Below are 16,743 nucleotides of genomic sequence, written 5' to 3'. Positions count from 1 at the left end.
AGCCACTTTATTATTAATTATGAAGGCTACTCCATTTCTTCTGTGGTCCTCTTGTCCACAGCAGTAAATCTGGTGGTCATTTGATGTGAAGTGGCCCATTCCAGTCCATTTCAGTTCACTGACACCCAAAATGTCTATATTTAATCTTGACATCTCCCCAATAACCACATCCAATTTGCCATGGCTCATAGATCTTACATTCCAGGTTCCTATGGTGTGTTGATCTTTAGAACATTGGATTCGTTGTTCACCACAGCACCATCGGCCGCTAGCCATCCTTTCGGCTTTGAGCTAGCTGCGTCATCACATCTGGGGCTAGTTGAACTTATCCTCTGTTCCTCCCCAGTAGCATTTTGACCATCTTTCGACCTGGGAGTCCCATCTTCCGATGGTATACCGACATATCTCTGGTTGTACTGATCCATTTAGTTTTCATGGCAAGAATACTGGGGTGGGTTGCCATTTCCTTCCCCAGGGATTGTATTTAGTCTGACGTCTCTGCCATAACCTTCCCGTCTTGGGTGTCCCTTCACGGTTTAGCTCATGGCGTCATTGAGATTCTCAAGCTCCAGCACCATGACAAGGTAATTATCTCCTTGCTGGAGTTTGGGAAAAGGCAGGTTATAAATTAATTAAAATAAATGTGTACATCTAGCTCAGTACTGTTAACACTGACTAGCAGTGGCTCTCCAGCACTTCAGAAAGGAGTTTTTGTCCCAGCCCTATGTGGAGATGTCAGGGATTGTACCTGGGTCCTTCACCATGGAAAGCAGCAGCTCTGTTATTGAACTGCAGCCCTTTGCTTAATGCCGCACTCTGCACTGGTTGCACATATGTTACTCATCACCTGTGCTTGCTGCTGAAAAGCCCTTCCTTCTGTGCCTGAGAGCCAGGTAGTAGGGAGAGTAATGCTTCAAACAGCTTTCCTATGTGCATCTGTCCTAGCACCTTTTCTGCAATATCCGCTGTCTTCGTCCCACCCTGCATTAGGCATGCAAATGCTGCATCCATTCAGCCCAGTGCATGTCGAAGAGACGTTTGAGGCTACTCCTGTCATGCCGATTGGGTTTCCAGCATGATAAAGAGCTTTTCGTCCCAACAAATCAGACTAAAGTGATGTGTTCCTTGGTGCTGACCTTGTGTGCAATCAGTGCATAGACCAAAGAAAGATGTTTTTCGAAGCAGGTGGTCTGAAATTCAGTCGTGTGAATGGCACCTCCACCCCACTCTCCATAATTCATTCTCCCCCACTAAACGAATTGTTGTGTTGGGAGGGGGGGGGGGGAACGTTGCTTGTAAGCATACTTACTGCCACAGGAGGGCACCCTATGATAAAGATTTACTCAAGTAATCATTTAATAAGCTGGTTTTGAAAGTGCTACTAGTTTTAAATGAAATGTCTGAACCCGCCGCCCCCACCAGTAACCTGCAATTCCCCACTCATTTTAAATGAATCTTTGAATTACTCACAAATGAAGCAGCAAACACAAAAATGACAGATTAACAGTGCCCTCCAGATTTTTGGACAACTCCCAGCATTCCTGACCATTGGCCATGGTGGCTGAGGTTGATGGGAGTTGAAGTCCAAAACACCTGGAGGGCACCAGATTAGGGAAGGCTAATATATATGAACATTTTGAAAAGGACTAAGTAAATAGTATGGGGTTAAACCCACCTTCTGTGCATCTTACAACTATTGGTGGCATGTGGTGTTTGAGTGCTTCTAGATGGCAACTCCTAGTGTTACCAGTCAAAGGCATTTGGGATGTATGAGAATTTCATTGTTTCAAACAAACAAAATTTCATTTTGGTTTCAAAATCATGCAAACACATCCCATTTGCAATCCCGAATACAAACACGAGTACTTTTTTCTAGAAATGTTCTCAAATTCCCAAACTTGCGATTATGTTCACAAAATGTGTATTTTTAAAAAAATGCGAACTTTGAAATGCGTGTTTTCCCTAAAATATGCATTTTCACGCTTTAGTCAATGGGGGGGGGGAAAGTGCACACTTTTGAAAAATAGCCACAAACGCATGCCCCTTTCCCAATTGAAATGTGCACTTTTCTTGTTCGAACGAACTGAAAAACAGATAGAAAACTAAAATGGGAGCAAGCTGAAGTGAGCTTCAAAAGTGATTTTTGGAGAATTTAGGTGAGCTTGAAAAGAGCTGGCTAACCGATCCCTCAGCTATTCGTTTTTCCTCAACAGATTTTTTTCTGGTAAGAAAAAAGATGGAAAAAGCAGTGGGAACACACAGGAGAGTTACCTGTTGAAGACCATCTGGAAACACCCCACCCCCATTCTGTGAATAATGCAGGGGCTTTTGCAGTATAAAAGCCTGGTCTGGAAGCAAGCTTTGTTGCAAAGATTGTTTTGTTTTTAAACCAGGTTTGTAATTCTCAATCCATAAATGAAAAAAAGTTTGCAAACAACATATTGTCACGATATTTAAAGAAGGTGTGATCAAACAGGGGTTACTGGAAAACACAAAGACTGTACACTTCTTTGCTATGAAACAGTATGAAAAAGCCTTATCCTAGGAGCTGCTGTTTTGAAGAAACAGGACCCAATTGTGTCGACTCCATGCTAGTGTGAGATCACAATGGGTTGCTGATGTTAGGCCAACCCAGGACCCTTCTCTGGCACATCACCAGCTGTGTGCGGTATCATGTCAGAATGTTGAAGGTGGACAGGTTTTCATCAGAGTTTTTCCTGAGGTGTATCTTGCTCAAATATTTGAGAACCATTTCAATAGGTTGTATTCGCCTTGATATCTCATAGCATATTGAACATGGCTGAGCAACGTAGTTTTTACTACAATCATTTTAATACAGTTGAAATTAAGCAATAATGTTTGCTTCTTAGAACTATTTGAAAGATTGTTTTTTAAAATTATATCACGCTGTCCTTCCTTTGTATGACCTTAGTTGATAATGGCAGTTATTTTGGATTATTACAGACAGCATAAGGACAATTTGAAAGACATTTTTTAAATACAATAAATATTTATTTATTGTATTTAAAATGTTTTACATGATTTTAATACTTTGGCTTTGTGGGGGGACTTGCACACTAGACACATAATATGGAATAGCCACATTTTGTTTACTTTTTGTGGGGCATCTACACAATGCCATAATCAAATTGTTGTCCTACCATGTTTACCCCAAGGTTCTTCCGTCTCTTCTGAGACTCCAGAAAATCTGACTTTTATTTTGTAAGGAACGTAACAGTCATGCAATCCTCACAGGTCTGGACAAAAAAAAATGCAGTTGAGGCAGCTGGTAGGAGTGGTCTACTGGTGATGTGGGTGGCAATGCCCTTCAATAGGACTTACTCTGAGTAAACATGCAGAGCATCATGATAGAAAACTGGCTAAGCAAATTATATATTTATCTCCAAAATGCATTGGTGTAATACATTTATCAGGCCAACTCAAGGGTCACAAAAATGTGCAAGCTTTTGAGATCCTCAGATCTCTTCATCAGTTGCAAAAACAATAGGTGTTTGTGTGTGTGTGTGTGTCAGGGGAAGAAATAGGAGTGGGGAAAGGCTGAGTTGCTGTTGAAGTTATGTCTGCATAGTCAGTCCTAAGATGATAGGGTAAGAGAATGCTAACATTCAGATTGTGCTGCACCAGGTGATGTGCTTGTTTCAGGTTTCACTTGGAGCTGCCCCTAGTACCATTGGGAACAAGGAGGAAGCAAACAATGGCAGATCCCCCATTTTCGAAAATATAAGATTCAGCTGTTACTCAGAACTCCATCCTGGGTGAAGCACAGACTCCTCTCTGTGGATCCCAAACTAGGAAGTCTTTATATTAACAAAGCTGGAGATAATTTTAGATGCTGTACCAGGTTAAAAAAAAGTTTATTGCCTCTGACCCGTGCTGGGTTGCCAGCTGGCACCTAAAAGCAAATCCCTCAGGCTGAGAGGACAAGAGGGGTGTGGGAGACGAACACAAATTACAGTAGCGTGCCCACTACAAAGGTAGAAGTGAAGATGTAGTCAGTGCCCAAGAACAGCCCTAACACACACACAAGGAAGAAAATGGAAAGGGCACCTTGGCCTTATCCCAGGGCTGGAGCAACTCTTATGTTGCCAGCCATAAACTAATGTCTGTTTTGGCCCTAACAGTTATGTCTTTGTTTTCATTTTTACTCTTGGGTTGGCAAAGGGACCCTGATCTTGATTGGGACCTTAGAGTGAGGGGTAGGGGGACTTCTAAGATCTGCATCGGGGCCCTGTGTCTCCTCTAAAAACATAGCTGCTAGACACACATTTAAAATAATGTCTGTTTTAGCCCATAGAGTGTCATCCAGTTCGTGGTCTAGGAGATCCTTCCTTGTCATATACAGGTTCCTTGTTACTCAACTGAAATAAATGGTGTTAGTGAAATTGTGCTCCAATATTTTTTTTTTTAAACCCTCAGGCAGAGGACACTTCCCCAGTCAGATATTTTCCTCTTTTGATGTGAGGACAGGCATAGAGCATAATCATGGAGAAAACAGGACTCTGGGCAATGCCATGTGTAATCCAAGTTTTAATTCTTCCAGTGGATGCAGAACAGCAACTTTCATCAGCTTCAAAAGGCCCAGCGTGGAAGCAGCCTAAGTCTAGTTGTCTTTAGTTCAATGCTGTATCAGCTCCCCACCACACCTTGGTTTTCTAGTTTCACTCTTTCTCCCTCTCTTTTCAGTAGTTTCCTCCAATAAAAAGGCATCTCCTCAAAGCATGGTGGGATTTTTAAAATCTCAAATTTGATATTTCCATAATTGGATTGGGTACATTGGATTTAGCTGTTCTTTTCAATGTACTGCAACCTTTTTGTTTCATGGCAAAAAGAACAGAAGCCTAACAAAAGCAGCCCCACACTGAAGCTTATACACAAAGGCTTTTAATTACATGAAATAGTTCAACACACTCCGTGGTAGCAAATCAATTATAAGTGCATTTAAGTCGTGTTTGTGGACATCATAACAGTCTGTATAGTTTCGCAAGATGGCCAGCCTTCCGACTAAGTTCAAGCAAGTGCAGCTAATGGAATAGCCATTAACAGTAAAATACAGGTAAACAATATTAAGACTAGATAAGCAACAGCATATTTGCCGCATCCAAGCATCACAAAGGAGAGCACACTTACCAAAGACTATCACTAAAATGGATTTTATAAACATACTAATCTATTCCTAACGATCCATCTTTGAAGTGTGTTACTTCAGTAACATACCAAAACTTTGTTTGCTTTTTTCCCTCCCCTTAATGAGGAAACATTTCAATTTTTGCAACCGTTATCAGGTATGGGGGAGGAGGTCACAAGAAAAGATGTAAACATATTGTGGTCTTATTTTGAAAGCCCATTTAGAGCAAATACATTGCATGCCACAAGAAAGTGCATTTTACCTGATGCCGTCCATTAGGGCCAGTTTAAAAACTCAAATTCTGCTTCTGAAACCAATGTTGTGATTCACATAGGATTAGAGCTATTAATTTCTGGTGTAAAATAGTTAGAAAACATTTTAATCATCGCATAAAGCCTTTTTAATTCATTCATTCATAAAGCAATACAAAACACATTTTATTTCCTTAGAGAACAGCGATAAAAACACTAACATTTAACCATATGGACCTATTTTTTTTATATATATATATATATATATATATATATATATATATATATATATAAAATGTATATAATATCTATATATACACACACACACACACGAACACACAATATACCAAAAGCTAGCAAAGCACTTCAAACAGTCAGTTCTCCCCCCCACCCCAACCTTCCCCCCAGGTTTTGAAACCTGAACTAGTTTTATTTTTGCATTTACAGTCTGATAGGAATCCACAGAAGTAGTAATCAGAATATCTGTATTTGGCTAAAAATTATATAAAAAGACAGAACATTTTTTTAAATAACCTTCTAAATATATATTAAAAGTATCCAGTATTTCCATTAGTGCCAAAATTGGAAGCTCTCTTTCAAATATTTATAAAGTGAATTCTCCCATATTAAACAGACAATAAAAGAAACCCTCCTTAAAGACAAGGATGACTCACTCTCATTGCATTCTTTGGAAAGAGTTCCACGGATTCCAATGAAAGTGAAACCCCAGAGACACAAGCACAGTCTTACAGGCTTGAAAACATGTTGGCATTTTTGCAGCATTCACCTAGGGTGTCGTCTGTCCCCGTGTCAAACTAGAGGTAGGCTGCAGTTATTCCCCAGATTCTTGTTTCATTCTAATGAATTAACTTCCAGTCCCTGCTTCGAGGTAGGCTTGAATCTAACCCAAGGCCAACCTAGAAATCATTCCCCTGCCACGGGGTAAAATATACTGTAATGAACAAGCCCTCTAGTGATGTAGTAGTGGCGGCTATATCTGAACACTATTCTAAGGCTCAGCCCTTCAATATCATGTTTGCAAATATATCCCCAGATGCAAGAACACCAGGTTGTATAACTGGAGTCATAGTAAAATAGCAGAGACATTTCTTTCTGTATTGGATGGATGCTAATTTTCCTAATATGTATTGGTTTAAAATGAGGAATAAAAATGGATAACACTGCATACAGTAGACTAATGTGGCAGGTTTGTTAAACATGTCAGTAAAGTATTAATGGTATTTTATTAAAATAATTACATCAGCAAGTCACCTGGTTTGGACATAACAGCAAATTGTGGGTTAATTGATTTGTTGTTGGGTTACTCTGTGTTGCTTAACCCCTAAACCCAGAATGCCCAGGCTGATGTATCACAAGAGAAACCTATCACGGGGTGATCATAGGTTGTAATGTGAAAGTGAGGAGCGTGCCAGAGGCAGTGCACCCACTCCTGCTTGTGCCTGGTAAAAGGTGGGTTCATTAACCCACCATTTTCTATTACATGCAAACTGGGACAATCGTTACAATATGCAAACTGATTGCATATTAGAATCTTGTAGTTGTCTAGATTGAATACATTAAAATAACCTTTTAAATCAGCTTGTGGCATTTGAAAAGTTTAAATCAAGTTATGGCTGAACTCAAGTGAGTTTAGGCGGTAGCTCATAGGGTTGAATGTACAGCCACTTCTAGAGCATGCTGTATTCTTTTGCCATCGATTGGTCAACCATTGTGTGCACTTAAACAGCCTATTATTCAGTGTAAATGCTGGCCACAATCCAGCCAAAATTAAGAGCTCTTAAGCGCAAATGATTTTGAAATGTGAGTAATTTAAGTGCATGCCTAAGGGAGCAATCCTATACTTACCAGGAGGTTAAGTGAAGGACCGGAGGAAGCAATGGAAGTGCCACTCCATTGGTAGAGAGACTGAGGTCTGCCAGTTGGATGACATTTTGCCAGAGGTCCTCCAGTACAGAGGCAAAAACCTCTGCCTGTGTAGGTGTTCTGCAGTGCAAGAGAGAACCTGGTGTGTTGGGGAAAGCCATGGCTCTGGTAGGTACAAAGCTCCTTTGCTTTCCTAGTACATCTACAGAAATAGCCCATCACTGTGCCAGTAGCTGATTCCCTCCTATTGTAGCCAGTGGGAGGGAAGACACTACAGCTGCCTCTTGCCCTGGCTGCTGTGAAACAGCAAGACAATGGATGTGGCACTTGCTCCACCAGTGGATCTACCCCTGCTCTCACCGTAAGTGAACATAGGATTGTTCTGTATTTCTCCTATCAAAATCAGTGGGACTTAAAGCACATAACTTGGGCTGGATTGTGCCCATTATCTTTAATTACTTTATCTAGAAAAATACGTTTCTCTTATGCTGATATTTCCTCTGCTAATTCATCTCTTCGGAGTTTAAAATTTTAAGTGTCCTAGGAGTGCAAGTGTGGGCAATTCATCATGGGCAGTATTTAACCATTGCAGGTATTAGGAAGATATTGAGTTGGAATAAAATACATGTTTTTATGAAAATGCATAGTTTACAGTTAAAGATACATTCATTCACTAAAATCCAAGGAGTCTTTGGGGTGGAGAAATAAGTTTGTAAGAGAACGTTTTGAAATAACTGTATTAGCAGTTACTGAATATTAGCTACATCTTTCCTCTTGGACTAGCTCTTTGATACAACCTAAGCATTTTTTGTTACCAGAATCTACTAGATCAAATATAATAGAAATATCAAATATAATAGGATCCCCAAACTAATTATAGGGATTCGTGCTGAGCCTTTAGTGCGTGGCTTTTTTTTTATTTTTTTTAGCATAGGTATACTGGGGTTTTATAGAACTCTAAATAATCCCTAGAAAGCCAAACTAAGTGCATGAACTTGATATCTAAGACGGATACCTTAGTCCTCAGTATAGATGAGTGCTTTTGCATTTGTCAAATGTGCTTGATAACAAGTATTTCATGTACACTTTGGAACCTAGCCTTTTTCCCAACAAAGGAAGTTTACTGTACCATTCACTAAATTATATACATTTTCAGCAGCCATATGATCTTGGGAGGGAGGGTGAGGGTATAGATAGTTTGTTTCACACATCTCTTTTGGAAAGATCTGAATGGGACACAAATGTGCATATTAAAACATGCCCTCTCACTTATGCTAACCTGCCAAGACTAGGATCATGAGTTCACAAATGAAAAAATCAAAGATTCTATAAGCTGCCAAGTGAGCTGGGTACGCTGCACAGACACGACATACAAGAAGTAGAATTCGCCTTGGCATTCACCAATTAAAGTTCCACTTAAATTGCACATATAAAACTGCTTTAACTAGCTATCCTTTACTACAGAAAACCTCAGAATAGTTTCATGGAAATCTGCATGAGAACTTAGTGTACCAGAGTGCTTGTAGACTAAAACTTAGGGGTTGTATCGAATTATGTCATTCCACTAGCGCAAAGCTTCTACTGCTGGCAGAAACTGTTTTCATCCTTATGCAAGTGTTATATTCAGTACTTTGATCCACTTGCACACGGTGTTGCACAACTTGTTACAACTTCATTAGACCAGGTGTTGTCTGTGCTAGTTGTTCTGCTAGTGGTTGTGCAATTGCTAGCGGCACACCACCAAGTCTTGTGATTTTTCGGCTAGCACACTGTGGGCTATAACTCTAGGTCTCCTAACTCGTGGAGAGGCATGCAGACCCGTTTCCCTGGGTTGAAGTTCTCACAAAATGCTTTTGGTGAAGTGCAAGTGCTGAGCGGTCTTGTGAGAGGTTCACTCTATGTCCAGGTTGTGACTTGGCCATGCCTCTCAAAAACAAAGACTTGAAACCAGACAGAATGGACAGGATCTTATCCTGGCTTACTATCCAGGTTGGTTAACTGACATTAAGCCAGAGTTCTCAGTTTTAAAAGTCTGATTTAAATCTAGCCTGGATCTCCACACTGAAGCAAGTAGGGGAGGGGAGGGGAGGGGTGCACAGGCTGAGCACTCATTCCTCGCTTCCTAAACCTCGTTTCTGAGGCCAGCAACATTAGGATTATTAGTTTATGAAGCCAGCAATATTTTGATGGAACATGTCTTACCCTTCCTCAAGGGAGACTGGTGCTATTATTGCAAAGCTGATACAATTAAAGACACCCCAAGGAAGCTTTTCTTATAGTTGATACACATATCTGAGAAGATATTTCAACAAGTATAATCTTGATACTGTCAATCATAACAGACAAATGTTCATTAATTTACTATACCTGTACAGTTAACTCCAAGCTTGACTAGATACTTGAAACATGTTAGTGTTTGGCATAAAATACTTCCAGTGGAAGAAAAAGTGAGAATTCAATGCATGTCTTAAGTTCTCATTTTATATCGCATTACAGCATTGATAACAATCACGATAATAAAAAAAAAACTACAGGGATCATTCCATAGAAGATTAAAAGCTTAGTATTTTGATGCAATAGAAGAAGGTGGTATGCCTCTGTATACCAGTTGCTGAGGAACATGAACAGGAGGGTGCTATTGCACTCATGTCCTACTTGTGGGTTTCCCACGGGCATCTGGTTGGCCTCTCTATGAAGAGAATGCTGGACTAGATAGGCCTTTGGCCTGAACCAGCAAGGCTTTTTCTTTTTGGGAGGGCAGGAACAAACTGACACTTACTACTGCTATGTCATCCATTGATTTCAGTGTTGGATTTGTGTGGGACACCTTCACAGGTCCCAATGAAATGAATGTAGGTTATGTAGCAGCAATGCTTTGGTAGTTCGTGTGTGTAGATTTTTAATCTATAGCAGGAATGTAGCCATATTGGCCTCTGTATTAAATCACTACTAGAAATATGTTCATTTTATGCAAAGTTTTTCCAGCTTTGTACAACATGACAATGACACAAAGTGTTGTAATTTCACAGCGTATCTAAAGTCTATGGATATAAGTTAAAAGTACTTAAGAGCCACAAGAAAGCAGCATAGCTGCATAATACAATGAGAGTTTGATAGGTTACATATGATAGTCCATTCATGCTGGGAGCTTTAGCAATCTGGCTTGGCAACGTAGCCATAGTAGCATTTTTAAATGTTGGATAACCTGAAACCTATGTCCGCTGCATCCATATCAGTTTTCTGATATAAAGCTTCATCTAGGCTCAAAACATTCAGAAGCAGTTACATCTATTGCTTTTCCCTTTTTCTGTATACTGACCTTCATCCAGATGAATACCAAGATAATAATGGTAAAATAGCAAATAAGATCACTAGATCTTTTAATCTTTGGTTAACCTTAGGGTTTTTGGAGAGCAAGATTTTTTTTCTTTTGAAAAATGTAAGGAAACAAAAGTACATTCCACAGGCTGCTTGAAAAGCATTCAGTCGGGTGATTAAACACAAATAATCATTATTTAGCACTGCAGGTCAGTCTCTGATGTATGTTCGAGACACGTAGAGGCAATTTTTAAGCAGACCAGTTATGAGATATAGTACAAGAGTAGCAGTTCCTAGCTAACCCACTCCTTTTTTGTGGAGACCTAGGATCCTGCAAATAGGATCTACCCAAAACAATTTTCGAATTTCATTCCTATTCAAATGTAAGCCAAAAGTAGATATTTTCAAGAAAGCCTCAACATATTTTTGAGAAACTTATTTTTCTTTAAAGTAATTTGCAAACTTGCTCTAGTTGTGCCTGTATGGACCTGCTAGTAAGATGCTGCAAAATCATTCTTCACAGTGGCTTATATATTTTCCTTCTCCAACAAGTTAGCCCTTTGTTGAGTAAAAAGCAATATTGCACCATTCAATAAGGCTGTTGTCTTTCATTTTGACTACGTCTACTGCATATCTTAAATGCTAAAACCACCATGAGTCATGGGTATCTAATCAACTAGACTTACTTTTTGTTAAAAAAAAAAAAAAAAGTCAATTCAGTTGGCTATTTCTTGGTACACACTTAAATCTCCCTTTTACATTTACGTTTTGAGAGAAAAATAGCATTCTGGGTCTACAAGTAGTGGCATGACATCTAAAAAAACCCAGATTGTCGTGCAATGTAAATATATAAGTACAAGACTAGAAATATAACCTGTCACATTCTAGTACCCTCATAGTGTAAGAGACCTAACCTAATCTTTAAGTTTTAAAATTAGGACTATTAAATTCATGTTTAGCTTTACTTACTTATTTTGCTGAGCCAGGGCCTAGAAGATCATTTAGAACAGTCATATTCAGAACATTTTCCCTCAGAAAACCCTTTCCACGTTAAATTTCTCTGCTAATGATCTCCTGCTCTTTGACTGATGAATCTCTGTGTTGCAAAGGATTCCAGGGCACTGCTCGGGCCTAGGTGCCACTGTGCACATTACGATGGAAGATCAGCATGGGTAAATAAGGTGTCTGTCATTACTGATATTTGCACTGAGGCACCCCAGGATTCCTCAGAATGTACTTTGAAAACTGAACTAGACTAAGAACCACACCTCTCTTCCTATCTTCAGACAGACTTTAGTATTCATTTTTCCACAAAAGTGAAAGTACTAGTAAGATCAGCACCAGCATGAAAGTTATGATAATTAAAAGGAATCCTGTAATATATATTGGCCTTGAAGGTTAGGCATTTGGAAGATTGAGACTATCCCAAACCAGCATTATTCTCATATTGGATTGGAGGCTTTACTTGGATACAGAAGTACTACCTTAAGAAAAAGCTCGTTTATTGAGGGCTGGGGGTTGCATGTGCAGCCACAAAAAGGCTGTCTTAGATTCCAGTTGTGCTCCGTTTCCATATTTAGGAATCTAAATAATTGTTTCCATGAGTGAGTTTCATTTTTACTTAAAATGCCACCTTGCTAATGTGAAGAAAACATCATGGAAGCACCATTAACAAAAATTGCACTTTGCAAGACAAAAACTCTGGTCAGATGTTCAGATGCGTATAGATGTCAGGGGAGCAAGCATAAGGCTGCCATACAGACTCTTCTTGCCCTCTGTTCCCCGCCACAATGCTTCGTTTTCCTGCACTTGGCATCTCCCTGAATCTGCTATCCACATTAGGACAATAGGCCCAAGAATGGATTCGGAGAAATCCTGGGTACAGTAAGGCCAATATTACCTGGGAAGGAAATTGATTTCCGCTTTGGTAGAGAACAGCCAGAGGATGAGCGAGCACCCTACACTTGATTTGCACTCATAGACAATGACCATATTGCCTGGGTCCAAAGACCTTCAGCTTTAAAAGATATATTACCAATAAATAATATACATCTTTAAAAAATGATTTACCATGGAGCAATTCCAGTGCAGGTACTTCGTTAGTGTGGTTGTAAATCGGTCAAACAAGGCTCTCTGATCTGATCCTAATACGTTGTTCCCATCATTTCTACACAAAGAAGTGTCAACCACCTGTTAAATTAGGTCGTACTGAAATTCAGTTCCTAGTATACAAAAGATTAAGATTAATGTGTGTGTCCAATTTAAATAATGCCAAGGAAACAATTGTTCTAATTTTATTGAATTAATTCTGGCTAGAAAAAACAGTGGGGTGGATCCAGATGTAGTCATACTTGAAGTAGACCCACTGAAATCAATGGGACTTAAGTTAGTCAGGAGTTGAGTCCAATTGCTTTCAACAGGTCTTTTCCAAGAATGACTAAGTCTGGATCCAGCCCTGTATCGCCCTGTGCCCACCAATTCTATTTTTAGCAAAACTACATCGCTATTCTCTTTATTTTCTCTTCCTAAGGTACAAGAGGGTGAGGCTGTTTGCACAATATGACAGCCCATAGTAGGTTATTTAATCATGGTGAAGCTGTGTATGTGTGGCCGCCATTTTAAATACACAACCTCCACTTGGAGGTCATCATGTCATGCAAACCGCGTGAGCATGGGTTACGTGAGAATTAAACAACTCATGGTCTGTTTTAGGGTTGTTTAACCCTCACATAACCCACACTTACTGGGTTCGCATGATATAACAACCCCTGGGGGGGGTGTTGCATTGGTGAGATGGCCCGTCATGGGTTAAATAACCCACGACATACTGTAGCATGTTGTCCGAACTGCTTGGTGAGATTTAATTATGTCTGTCCAGCAGCAGAACAGGACATGTTGAGGAAATGGGTTGGGAGACCCTCTGAGGCAAATTTGAAGGGGTATCTAGGGGGAATGCCGAGGAGGAGAAGTCTGCTCGCAGAACAGTGGACGTTGCACATATTTACATTTTGAGAATTAATGTTGGTAAAAAAATAAACTAGGTGTAACTGTTCATAACCCTTGTGTTTGAACAATATGAATTGTTGCATTGGCTACAATGCCTACCTATCTTGCAATGCATGCAATATAACGTGCTGCGTTCACTATAATGCAAACACGGCTGGAGACAAATGGGAAGACAGTTGCTGTTATGGACACTTTGTGAGCTCTCCAGATGTCAGGCATCTGGCATGCTGCTTTTGGGAGCAGAATGCTAGAGTAGATGGACCTTCGATCAGATTCAGAAAACCTTATCTTATGTCTTAAAAATAAAGACTCTGTTTGCGTATTAGGCATGGGGGGAGTGAAGTTTTGAAAGTACGTTAGCAAAAAATGCAGTTTCTTCAACTGCTTTGATAACAAGTGTCTATACAAATTGTGGCTTACTAGTGCATTTCACATTTTTCTTAACCTTATATGGCACACGCACAATTAAAACTTACTGACAAAAGTTCTCAAACTTCCCCATTACAAGAATAAGTAGAGGTAGGGACTAGGTGAACTGCATCCCGTATTTCAATTTATTCTGGAATGATTGGAAAGGATCTAAAGGACTATAAGGGTGAAATCCTATGCATGTTTATAGAGAAAAAGGTCCTACAATTTCAACATGCTGGCTGAGGAGTGCTGGGAGTTGTAGGGTCGTTTTCTGTCTAAATATGCATAGGATTGTGCCCTAAACTAATTCTGTGAGCCCGAAAGAGCTTTAGACTGATTTTCTTGAATAGCAGTTTCTCATGCCTCATGCCAAATTTCTTTTGAAATGCAAATATTTGTGCTATGGCATAGGAAGGCAGCTCTTCAGAGGGGGAACAAAGCAAAAAATTTCACTGGGCCAGTGCAAGCCCCTTGTACATATTTTTGTTAGGGTTACAACAAAAAAGCAGATGCTGATTTGATGGTACTGGAAGTAATTGTCACATGCTTGTCTGTTGTCTGAAAACAGTCTCCTGTGTCAAGAATTTATCATCCAAGGACAAACTCAATAGTCTTTCATAGTTAACTCTGTCATGAGCAGTGGCCACGTGAAACGTATAAGGTAAATGGGTTCATGGTTATTTTAACATCAGAATGTAATTAGTGAATCAGGCATGGAAGAGACAACAGTTAACATGTTTCTACATAACAGACATGGTACCAAAATCCATGCAGTTTATTAGTAACCTCGACATATGTGATTGGGGAGTTATTCAAACTAGTGCTGAGCCAAACGTGGAGAGGGCCACATTTCATTAATGTTCTCACCACCTGGGAAATGTGCCCCCCCTTATGTTTATACGCCATGCTTCCTGCCCTCACTCTGAATCTGCTTCATAACATCACCATGTAGCGAAATGTGGCTATGTGCTGCCATCACATTCACAACAGGATTGGCTGGGATCATAGTCCATAGAACAACAGGTGGCAGGTAAGAGGAGAAAATGGCGTTGGAGCATGAGCTCAGAACATCTGTATGTGTGGAGCATGAGCTCAGAACATCTGTATGTGTGGTAAAAATGGTAAACACTGGGGCAGAATTTTGGGGAACATTTTAGCCCTCCCCAAACCGCAGTTTTGTGCTGAAAATGTTTTCTGGAGAATATTCAGTGAGCATTAATTCAAAACAGATACTGTAAAACCCAGCCTGTATTTTAAAAAAGGAATAACTTGTGAATTGTTCACTGTAGCCACCAGTGGTTTAGCTTAGTATTTATCTCACCTGTCAAGCTGGCTTAGTTACAATTCTGGCTAATGACCTACTTTCTGTGGTTTTCCTGTGTTTCAAAACCCTATTGAAATTCTATAACAATTTTAAAAACCTGTTATGTTGTAAGTAATTTTAGAGCAAGCAGTTACTATGTACAACAAAGCAAACTCCAGCAGTTCCATTGTTAAATGATATTCTTCTCTTCATATCAGATCCAATAGAGCCACCTGAAAGTCATTTTAGTCAATGAGTAAACAACCAAATCCTATCTTAGGACAGCTTGGCCTTATGGCAAACAGTGGTTCAAACAATGCTGTACAGGCTGTCTCAGCGTTGCCATGCGGGACACCCGCATACTAGAAAACATGAACATATAGAATAAAGCTTTGCAGAGCAGAGAAATGGAGATGGGAGAAAGCAGTTGATGATGCCAACTAATGTTTATGAACAATATCACACAAAGACGGGTGGGCAATATGTGGCAGGCAGCCATTCTCCTGATAATGTTTCAGTTTTTAAAAATATGTTTCTAGCCCTCATGAGTGCAGAGTGTTTAGCTGAAAACTATATTATATGGAAATGCTAAATAATCAGATATCAAACACTGATCTTCAACTCTTGTGAATTTGAAATCCAATTATCGAGATTTGTCAAGGGTTGACTCCAGCTTTGAGAGCACCAGCATAGAGGAGTATGCTTAGCAGGAGGGTTACGCCTACCAATAATAATTTGGCAAATGCCACAGTCCCCAAAATAAATGTGCAGTTATACTAAATACATGCAACCAAAGATACAAATCAGTTGCAGATTTCTAGACCATTATATATTTCCAATAATCCCCCCCCTCTGCTGCCACCCAAAATAGCTTAGAGATTTCCCCACCTCTGTCCTATTATCTCCAGTCACACTAATAATGTATAATGATAACATCAGTTATCATTTTGCAACTTGTATGGCAATATCGTCCTGTGAAAAGAGATATGAAATACTGCAGGAATAGAAAAGATCCATGTGAACTGAACAGGGTCCAAAAGCAGCAGATCATCAGGTCTACGTACTCCCAACTGGAACATTCATTCAAATGAAAAATTATTTCCTATGTATGGAAACTACCATTATTTCAGTTTGCAAAGCACTCCTACCTTTCCTGGAGCTTCCATCCTTTCTGTAACAAGAATGTTACATTGACCATATAAAGCTGCATTAGGCTGTCAGGCCATTGTTCCATCTAGCCCAGTATCATCTTATTTCAGAAAGACAATTCTCCAAGGCCTCACGTAGGCACCATTTGTAGCCCTGCTACCTGGAATGGTGTAAATGGCAATGCCAGGAACTGAACCCAGGTCCTCCAGCATGCAAAGCACATGCGCTGCAACTTTTCCTATACACAATTGCGAATGAACCATATCTTTCCTCCT

This window comes from Heloderma suspectum, chromosome 4, assembly GCF_057233095.1.
Source record: "Heloderma suspectum isolate Gila_16-S chromosome 4, 16-S_ref, whole genome shotgun sequence".
NCBI classification, from domain to species: Eukaryota; Metazoa; Chordata; class Lepidosauria; order Squamata; family Helodermatidae; genus Heloderma; species Heloderma suspectum.
Note: the sequence above shows the minus strand (reverse complement) of the source record.